The sequence below is a fragment of the Lipotes vexillifer genome, unplaced genomic scaffold (assembly GCF_000442215.2).
Source record: "Lipotes vexillifer unplaced genomic scaffold, Lipotes_vexillifer_v1.1 scaffold645, whole genome shotgun sequence".
Taxonomy (NCBI): Eukaryota; Metazoa; Chordata; class Mammalia; order Artiodactyla; family Lipotidae; genus Lipotes; species Lipotes vexillifer.
The window spans coordinates 1,832,305-1,842,699 of record NW_006777439.1 but is presented as its reverse complement, the minus strand read 5'-3'; the positions used below and the strand labels follow the sequence as shown (position 1 = coordinate 1,842,699).

The 10,395-nt window shown below is 41.1% G+C and overlaps 1 pseudogene; it reads right to left on the bottom strand.

Moving 5' to 3' along the window:
* Nucleotides 1–3,565: 3,565 nt before the first annotated feature.
* LOC103074117 (40S ribosomal protein S4 pseudogene) lies at nucleotides 3,566–4,337 on the bottom strand (annotated as a pseudogene).
* Nucleotides 4,338–10,395: the final 6,058 nt, after the last annotated feature.

Here is a 10,395-nt window from a genome sequence, read left to right as displayed (position 1 = left end):
CTGGTTCAGGCTCAAAGTTTTGGTTCAGGCTCAAAGTTTTCTTTCTCGGAGTAATTGGTCAAGTTGGCCCCAAAGAAACAGTCATTTAACAGTTTGGTTAAGTTCTAGCTGAAGGTCAAAGGCAAGCGATTTTTGGGTATCTCTCTGATCAGCAGAAACCAGACAGTGTGAGGCACAAACATTAGAGGTCTGGAGTTGGGAGCCGGAGGCTGGGCATTCAGTTCAGCTGTGCTAGTATCTGGCTAGTGTTTGTCTTGCCATGGACAAGGCACATCACTTTTCTGGATCTCAGTTTCTTTCTTCCCCAAATGAAGGAACTGTGTAGAACTGTCCTTGGGGCACCTGTCAGATCTAACATTCTCAGACTCTGTAGAGCTTTATCTTTCCTACAGAGCCTTGCCTGGAGTAGTCTAGAAATTCCCAGACTGAACTCAACTTTTTCTCTAAATCTGTTCCTCTTCCTGCATTCTTTTTCTCAGCTTCTCAGTACCACTATTGTACATTCATTCCGTCTGCAGACGTTTATTGAGCCCATGGTGGGTTCCAGTGACTGCTCAGTGAACAAAGAGGCCAAATCTCTGCCCTGAAGAACCTCATATAGTCTAGTGGGGGGAAATAGATGGTAATAGAATTGTATAATGTGTTATAAGGGCTATAGAGAAAGACGTAGCCGGGAAGGAGGATAGGGAATGTTGGTAAGGATGATGTAGTTTTAATAGGGTGGCCAAGAAATACCTCACTTGGGAGGTGACACTAGGTAGATATCTGGAAACTGTCCCTAATCCACCCCTTTTGGACACCCCCCCCCACCATGCCCAACCATCTTTTGAGCCTTCCAATTTCACCATGTAATAATATTTCTCAACTTAATTTCTTCCCCTAACTACTAACACTCAGGTTCAAGCCCTTATCATCTCCTCTCTGGATTACTACTGTAGTCTCCTAACTACTCCCTGCCTCCTGTCTTGTCTCCTGAAATAAATTTTTTACAAAGCCATGCGAGAGTTATCTGAAAGGCGTATCTGACCATGTCATTCTCCTGCTTAAGACCCAACAATGGCTCCCTCCTGCCAGCCAGGTAAAGCCCAGATGCCCTATGAGGCATTTAAGCCTTTTGTGGTCTGGCTCCTAGTGTCCTCTCCAGCCCCATCTCTCACCCATGCTAGCCTTGACAGCTCTGTCCCAAAGTAGAATTTCCCCCTCCACACACAACACAACACAACACAACACCAGAGTGCTGATGTCTCTCTTTACATGCCAGTGTAAGTCCTATTTTTATTTTAAGATCCATTTTATTTATTTTATTTTATATTTTGGCTGTGCCTCACAGCTTGCAGGATCTTAGTTCCTCGACCACGGATCGAACCCGGGACCACAGCTATGAAAGCGCCGAGCTCTAACCACTGGACTGCCAGGAAATTCCCTTAAGATCCATTTTAGTAATCTCTTCCTCCAGGTGATTTCCAAATTCTGCATCTTAGCCCACGTTGACTGCGTGCCCCTCCTCTGTGGTCCCATGACACCTTGTATACATCTTTTTTTAAATCACTTTACTTGCCACATTGTTCTAAAATGATCTGGAATGGCTCTGTTTCCCCTACTAGATTATGAACTTCCTGAGCATAGGACCATGTCTTATTCATTTCTGTAATCTTGGCTGCAACCAAACATAAATCAATGACTTCATTTGGGTTCTGATTCTCCCAATCCCTCCCCTTCACTGATCGCAGTAAGCCAACCATGATGATTTATGACTTGTGACTGAAAGACAGAGATGGGAAATAGTCCCATTTCAAGGCTGATTTCAACTCAAGTTAATTACCAGAGAGTTACAGATTCTTAGACTTAGGAGAGCAATTCCAGGTAATCTAGACCCACTACCCACCTGGCACCCAACATTTCTACAAGTTGTCGGGTTATGGAGTCCTTCAAGTGTGGTGTAATGGTTCTAGGAATGTGAGGAAACCTCAGTTCACTGGAGGCTTCCTCTTTCTACCCTCCTCTTTCAGGATGTTGTGTGAGAAAATAATGAAGTAAGAAGTTATTTGTATTAGAACACACGTCTCTACATACATGTACACACTCATACACAGGATACGTTTAAATCTGTAAATTGCCTGAGATGATGAACAGAAGGCTATTACCTAAAATGTTAAACATAAGTTAGGGACTGAGATAGTACTCAGAGAGAAGATTATTTGTAATTTGAAGTTAAAGCCAGCTGTCAAATCAAGAGGCTCTGAGTCAAAAGCATATGGGTAGGTAGGTAGACTCCATAGATGGACGGCAGGGGACAAGAGCCCACCTGGGCAAGGGACTGCCAGCTGGAACTGGCACTCTGGGCACCAGTCTAGCTCTACAAGAAGAAGAGGGGACTGAGCTTGAAGCACAAGCTTCAGGTACCACCTTGTCTCAGAGTTTTGTGAGGTGCACCTTACTAACTTATGCATATCCGAGTTGAACTCAATGTGCTCGAGCTGCTTAAGCTTGCATTTTACATGAGTGAAGAGGTTCTCTCTCCTTATCCTTTTTTTTTTTTTTTTTTTTTGCTTGCTGGTCTTGTAGGAAATAGAGATTTATCTGTGGGTGGGCAGAATAACAAACTCAAATAATTCTTTAAATTCTGTCTTTGCCACTTGTTCTTAATTCTAAGTAGTTTGGGGGTAAAACTATTACAAAGGAAGGTATTAAAGTGTTTAAAAGTGGAAAACTTACTTTGTTCAGAAGTCATTCAGTCCATCCTGGTATAGCCTCTTTGGTGGCTATTCCCTTGGTTGAGTTGAAGTCTGTCTTTCTATGGCTTCCACTCATTGATCCTAGTTCTAACCCAGGACCACATGGAACAAATCCAAATGGTCTGTCACATTATGGTCCCTGAATACCCTGAGGCAGTTTGCTTGTGAGATCAGAAATCACTGAACTCATGAACATTGTGTGCTTAGCACAGTGCTGGCTCACGATAGTGCCTCATAACTAGTAGCCGTTATTATTTGTTGTACTATCACACAGCCTGTGAACCATTTCTTCCTTCATAAGCCAAGCCCTTTTAGGAAAGTCATTTACTGATGTCATAGAATTAACCAAAACAGAGGTCCCCACTTAATTCCATCAATAATTTTACTGTAAATGTCAGGCACCAGGGTGCTGGGCAACTGGAGATGTCCTTCCTCTACCCTCCACTACCTGCTCCTTACCTTCATTAAGCAGCAAATCATCCTTGAAGACTTGGCTCAAGTTATTTCCTCTTTGAATCTCTTTCCCCCACTCCAAGGAGAACTGACCACTCCATTTCTTCCCTTGATTTGAGACTGAATACTGTCTGTATTTCTTTTTGATTCCCCTCATTGCCCCCCACTATCTAGAAAACTGAACTACTCTTGGAATCTGTGGTGTCAAGCAGAATGCCTGGAACACAGCGTGTGATAAACATTTATTAAAGGAATGATAACATTTGGAGGTATCAGGTTATACAATATTTATTCACTCAATATTCATGCCATATTATCTTTACTTAAGTAAAAAGACTTTTCCAATCATGTCACTTAGAGATCATTTCACCCACTGCTCACCCACCCACCCACTGGGCCACCAGTCTCTTGACTCTCTCTTCAGCAACGATGAGGTGGATATCTTTTCCTTGGGGAAGAGAAATCCGTATTTTGTTGCCTTTGCCAATAACAAAAATGTTGGAGAGTCAGGTGGCAAAGTTGTTGCCATTGTCATCTTTCACAGGAACCACATCAAAAGAACCAGTGTGTCTCTCTCTGTTGGTGATCATACCAGTTCTTTCCAGGTTAGCACCTCTGGTCACCAGATACAGGGTACCAGTTTCAAACTTGAAGAAGTTGGTGGTTTGCCACTTTCCAAACCAATCTGAATGGTGTTGTTCACTTTGATGAGGGAATCAGGGTAGCAGATTGTGGAAGCATTATGGGTAACCAGATGATGGATTCCTTTTGTGCCCACAGAGATCTTTCTCACTTTGCACAACTTGTACTTGGCCTTCTTAAGTGTAATACGATGAACAGCTAAGCCACCCTTGGTGTCATAGATCAGGTGGAAATTCTCTCAGTCTAGTCAACGCTGATGACGTTCATAAATTCAGCAGAGTAGGTTACATCATTTCAGACCTTGCCATCAATCTTAATGAACTCCTGCATGCAGATCTTTGCTTCGTCTCCTGTTAGGGCATACTTAAACCTGTTCCTTAGGAAAATGATGAGAAGGAGACATTTTCTCAGCTTGTGGAGACTTGTAGATGAACAAGGATCAAACACACTGACCAGTTTATCCACCATCCAATGCTTTGGAGCTGCTACACTCTTCAGATGCTTCTTGGGACCAAGGTCCGTGGCATGAAAAGAGGACCACCTTCTTCCAGTGCATTGATAAAATAGCTAAGGTAAAAAATTTTTAGAGCTGGATGGAAATTTTAAAGATTTCTCCATGCCTCATTCCTCCATTTCAGTGGTTCTCAACCTTGACTTCATATTGGAAAGTACTGGGGAGTTTTAAAAACTCCTGAGGACTGAGTCCTACCCACAAAGATTCTCATGTAATTAAAGAATTACATGTGTGTAATTACCCGGAAACCTGGCAGCTTAAAACGGCAACTGATTTATCATGTCTGTGATTCTGAGGAGCAGGGCAGGGCTCAGCTGGGGAATTCCTCAGTTCCAAGCGACATTGCTTGAGGTCACTCAAAGGTAATCAGCTGGAGGTTAGGCTGCTCTGGAGGATCAAAGACAGACTCACTCACATGTCTGGTTCCTGCAGGGATTCTTGGACCGTCAGGATCAGCCAGGTCTGTCAACGAGAGCTCCAACATGTGGCCTCTCCTGTGAGGGTCTCAAGGCATTAGGGCTAGGACAGCCTCCTCCCCTCCTCCTTCTTATTCCTCTGCCTTTCCCTATTCTTTTTTTTTTTTTTTTTTTTTTTTTTTTTTTTGCGGTACGCGGGCCTCACACTGTTGTGGCCTCTCCCGTTGTGGAGCACAGGCTCCAGATGCGCAGGCCCAGCGGCCATGGCTCAGGGGCCCAGCCGCTCCGCAGCATGTGGGATCCTCCCAGACCGGGGCACGAACCCGCGTCCCCTGCATCGGCAGGCGGACTCTCAACCACTGCGCCACCAGGGAAGCCCCATTGTGGTTTTGATATACATTTTCCTAATGACTAATGATGTTGAACATTTTTTGATATGCTTATTGGCCATTTGTATATCTTCTTTGGAGAAATGTTTATTCAACTCTTTTGCCCACTTTTAAATTGAGTTATTTTGTTTTTGTTTTTAAGTTGTATATTTGGACTTCTTACATGCCAGATCATGGTGTTCAGAAAGAGGATTCTAAGAGACCCAGGTGGAAGTTGCAAGACTTCCTAGGACTTAGCTTTAGAAGTCCTAGGACCTCACTTCTGCTGTATTTTATAGGTCACACAGGCCATCGAAGTCAGCCCAGATTCCAGGGGAGGGCTGGCAAAAACTGTGTGGCCATCTTTAAACCAACAGAGTACAGTATTAAAATTAACTAAAACAATTCAATTGTTTGAATAGCAATAACAATAATAATGAATGCTGCTACAACTTTGGATTGATATGGCTTCTTTTCTTCTGAGGTCTTGAAGTGCTTTCACCCATAAAAACCTTCACCATGGGATTTTTACACATTTTAGAGATCTTTAATTATGATATAGAGCACAGTTACTTGATTTTTAAAATCACTTAGCTGATTTGCTTTTATAATTATGGGATGAGGCAGGAGACTTGGGTTTCAGTTTTGGCCCTGTCATTAACTGGCTAACTGGCCTCTCTTGGGGGATGAGCTAGATGTCCTCTAACTTCTTTTCTAGCTTGGATACAGTATTGTTTTTAAGAAGGAAGATGAATTGATCAAGAATTAGGATGTAGAAAATGTCTAAGTACAGGGCAGTTTGTTGCCTAGAAATATTCCCATGTGTCATTTATTCACTATGACAGAGAAGTAACTTCAGCTTAATGACAATTATTATAATAACATTTAAAAATAGTATCAGCAAACGTACATACACAGTTATGATAGGAGCTGAAGGGGGGGCTGAAGAAATGTCTTGGAGCCTTGAGGCAGAGGGCAAGAAGACAAGACATAGAGCAGTTCACAGGTCAGCCAGGTGCAAAGGAACAAGGAATATGGCTTTCTAGATCAAAGTCTTTGTCTAAGAGTGGTGTATAGCAAGATCTGCAAACAATGGCTAAATCCATAAGACAAAATATGCAGCAACAGGGTAGTGTTGGGGTGAGAAGAAAAGGCACCGAGCATTTGTAGTGTGTGTCTTTTATATGCCAAGTGCAGGGCTGGTTGTTTTATATTGAATTCATTAAAAAAATTTTTTTTTATTGAAGTATAGTTGATTTACAGTGTGGTGTTTAGTTTCTACTGTACAGCAAAGTGACTCAGTTTTATACACACACACACACACACACACACATATATTTTCATATTCTTTTCTATTATGGTTTATCACAGTATAGTGAATATAGTTCTTTATGCTATACAGTAGGATCTTGTTGTTTATCCATCCTATATATAATAGTTTACATCTGCTAATCCCAAACTCCCAATCCTTCTCTTCCACATCCGCCCGCCCCCCCCGCCACCTTTGGCAACCACAGTCTCTTCACTATGTCTGTGAGTCTTGTTTCTGTTTTATTAGATAGGTTCATTTGTGTCACATTTTAGATTCCACATATAAGTGATATCATATGGTTTGTCTTTCTCTTTCTGACTTATTTTGCTTAGTATGATAATCTACAGATCCATCATGTTGCTGCAAATGGCATTATTTCATTCTTTTTAATGGCTGTATACTGTACTCATTTGATTTTCACAGGCAACTGCATGAGTAAGCATTACTTTCCCCTACTTCCTGTTTTACAAATGAGGAAACTGATGCTCAGCATTCTGCTCATGGTCCCACAGCTAAAGGCCTTGGAGATACCAAAGGTCATGTTTTTCCTGCATCAAGCTGCCTGCAATAAGCCAAGACACCATATTTACAGGAGAACACTGTTTGGAAAAAATTCTTACTAGTAGACACAGTCTTCCCAACCTTAGAATGTAATCACCATCAGTTTTTTTTTTTTTTTTCTTGCGTTATGCGGGCCTCTCACTGTTGTGGCCTCTCCCATTTGCGGAGCACAGGCTCCGGACGCGCAGGCTCAGCGGCCACGGCTCACGGGCCCAGCCGCTCCGCGGCATGTGGGATCCTCCCGAAACGGGGCACGAACCCGCGTCTCCTGCAACGGCAGGCGGACTCTCAAGCACTGCGCCACCAGGGAAGCCCCACCATCAGTTTTATAGCTCCTCTTTGAAAGTGAAGAGAATATATCCTCTCAAGCTTGATTTGGAGGATCACTCACTAGCTGTTTCTGATTACTTGCAAAATTCTCCACTATCATCTGATTACTTTATGTAGAGAAAAATGATCTTTAATAGAAGAGATAATTTTAGTAATTTAAGTGTTAGTTCTTTAGAAAGTATGAAATTTATGGGTGGATCTCAAGGACATTTGTACTGAGTCTTGAGTAGATGAGTTTCCTGTTCTTCCCCTATGTGGAGAGAACCCCTGCTTTGTATTCATGCAGGATCTCAGGCCCACAGGTTTTCATAGCTCTCCCCTAGGGCAAGGGGCTTTTATTTCTCCGCTTTTCCCAGAACCGGTGGATTTTTTTTTTTTAACATCTTTATTGGGGTATAATTGCTTTACAATGGTGTGTTAGTTTCTACTTTATAACAGAGTGAATCAGTTATACATATACATATGTTCCCATATCTCTTCCCTCTTTGTCTCCCTCCCTCCCACCCTCCCTATCCCACCCCTCCAGGCAGCCACAAAGAACCGATCCGGTAAGAACCGGTGGATCTTTGCCTGGGTCCCTGCATGGCAGGCTTTGCTACTCTCTTTCTGCCCCTTAGCTTCTCAAAGCTTTTGCTTTATGTGAGAGAAGGTTGTGGGGAAGTGGGCTGTGATCAGTGGGAGATGATCATTACCTGCAATACTTGAGCCCCCAAAGGGGACTCTCTCCTTCCTCCTGCTCTTCCCCCAATCTTTCTTGTGATCACCTGGTGGATAAGAGCTTGGGAATAAGTGCAATGTTCCTTGAAGAAGTCTGGAGTTCCCATTTATTCTAAACTGATAACACCAGCCCACATTTGGCCTTTAAGAATTTGTTAAAAGTTTAGCTGTTTTCTTCTTACCTACCTTAATGGTGGCCAATCCTTCCTTCCATGCTGTGCCAAAGGTAAATTTTATATGTTCTCTTTTTTCCTTGGAGGGCTTTTTAACTCTTTGGAATTCTCTTTGGAATTTAGTTCATTTAGTAGCCTTGTATACTCAGGTCTCTAATGGATTCAAAATATTATGATTTTGTAGATTATCTGGCTTTTTCTTGTTCTTAGGATAAGAGTGATGTTCTCTTGAAGCTTTATAGATCCTAAGCAGAAGTGGAACTCTAGATGGTATTTTAAAAATCCTCTGTATTATGGAAATTTTCAAACATTTAGAGAGGTAGAGAGAAGAGTAAGTACTCACCACCCAGCTTTTGCAAGAATTTGTCACTGACATTCTTCCATATCAATATTTACACATCTACTTCATTATTTTTAGTAGCAGAATAGTATTATATAGTATCAAAATACTTTAGTTTATATAACCATTTCCACAATGATGGCTAGTTATGTCTAACTAATAATAATATTGCGTCAAACATTTTTTCGTACATATTTCTTTGTGCTCCAGTTTATTATTTGGGATGGATTCCTAAAAGTGAATTCAATGGGTCAAAGGTTATGCATATTTTACATTTTGATAATGTCAAATTATCGTTCAAAAAATCTGTACCAATTATATTCCCACCAAACATTGTATGAGTGGCACCAAAAATCTTTATGTAACTTAAAAATCTGAAGCTACTTACTCTAAAGAAAATGATAAAGCAATTAAGTTTCCAGTGTGATCTGTTGAAAGACATTCTCACCATAAAAGCCTATTTGTCATTGAAAAAGAAGGAAGTAAATATTGGTCTTTATTCTTTTAGTCTAGTATTTACAGCTGAAGCTATTTGCTATTTAAATGCAATTCACCAAAATTTAGTGCTTACCACATGAACAACACTTCTGTTTTCTATTAGCTCCCTATCCTTTTATATCAGTGACTTTAGTAATGGCTCTGATGATGTAGCTTATAAGTAAAGAATGTGCGTAACTCTTGGCATGAAAGGAAAAGTGGCTAAATGACATTCTGTAGCTTCCAGTTTAAAAAAAGAGAAAAACATCAAACACAGATTTGCTTAAATTCTTATACTTCTGATTATTTTAAATTCTAGCACCTCATATGTAGGTTTTTTTCATTCAAAAATATTTATATGTAGATCCTATAGTATGCAAGTGTATTCTGCTATGTACTGAGAAGAGTAAACATTAGCTATGGTTCCTTTTTCTAAGAACTTTTATACATATACTTATGTATATTTAGAGGAATCTATCCATCTATTCATCCATCCATCTAGTCATCCACTATTCATTCAATGAACATGTGTCTGTAGTGTCTATTCTGTTGTAATGCAGTGGGAACTCAAAGTTGAATAAAAGATGGTCCCTGTCTTTAAGGAAGGACAATCAGTGAGAGAAACAGACATGCTTATGTCTTACTAGGGGATTAGAGAAGGCTTTCCAAGAGAGGTGGAATTATAGATGTTTGAAGAATATATAGGATTTCAACAGACAGTGTAAGAGAAAGATCAGTCCAGGTTGAGGAAATATATGTTGGGCAAAGGCATGAAGGTGCAGAAGTGCATCGGAGAACAGGTTGGAAGGGGAGGTTGAGTGATATAGCAGATGCTGAAATTGAAATTTGAAAGAAGTTGGCTAGAATCAGTTAGGATAAATAGCATCATTGTGGGTAACAATGGTTAGAGAAGAATTTGTGGAGAAGGAGGAAGTACTTCCTAGGCAGACTGCAGAGAAAACAATATGAGTGTAGCTTTGAGTTGACCAGGAGCCTAGTGTTCTTAGGGGGAGAATGAATGGATATATGTTGGAAACCGGAAGTGTCTAACATTGTATCACCTTTCCTGCTTCAGGGTTTTCACATGGGCTGTTTTCTCTGTCAGGAATCTTTACCTATAACAGAGTGCTTTTGGTTGCCATTAATAAAAACCCAAGACGAATGGACTAGAAGCTGGTTTGGTCTTCAGTTCATAATACTATCAGGGCTCTGTTTCACTGTGATAATTCTGGTTCTTCCCTCTCCTGTGTGTTGGCTTTATTTTCAAGCTGGCTTTTCTCATGGTAGAGAGACGGCTGCCACTATCTCCCAGGCTACATGTTCTTGTTTACATCCAGGAAGAGAAAAGAGCTCTTTC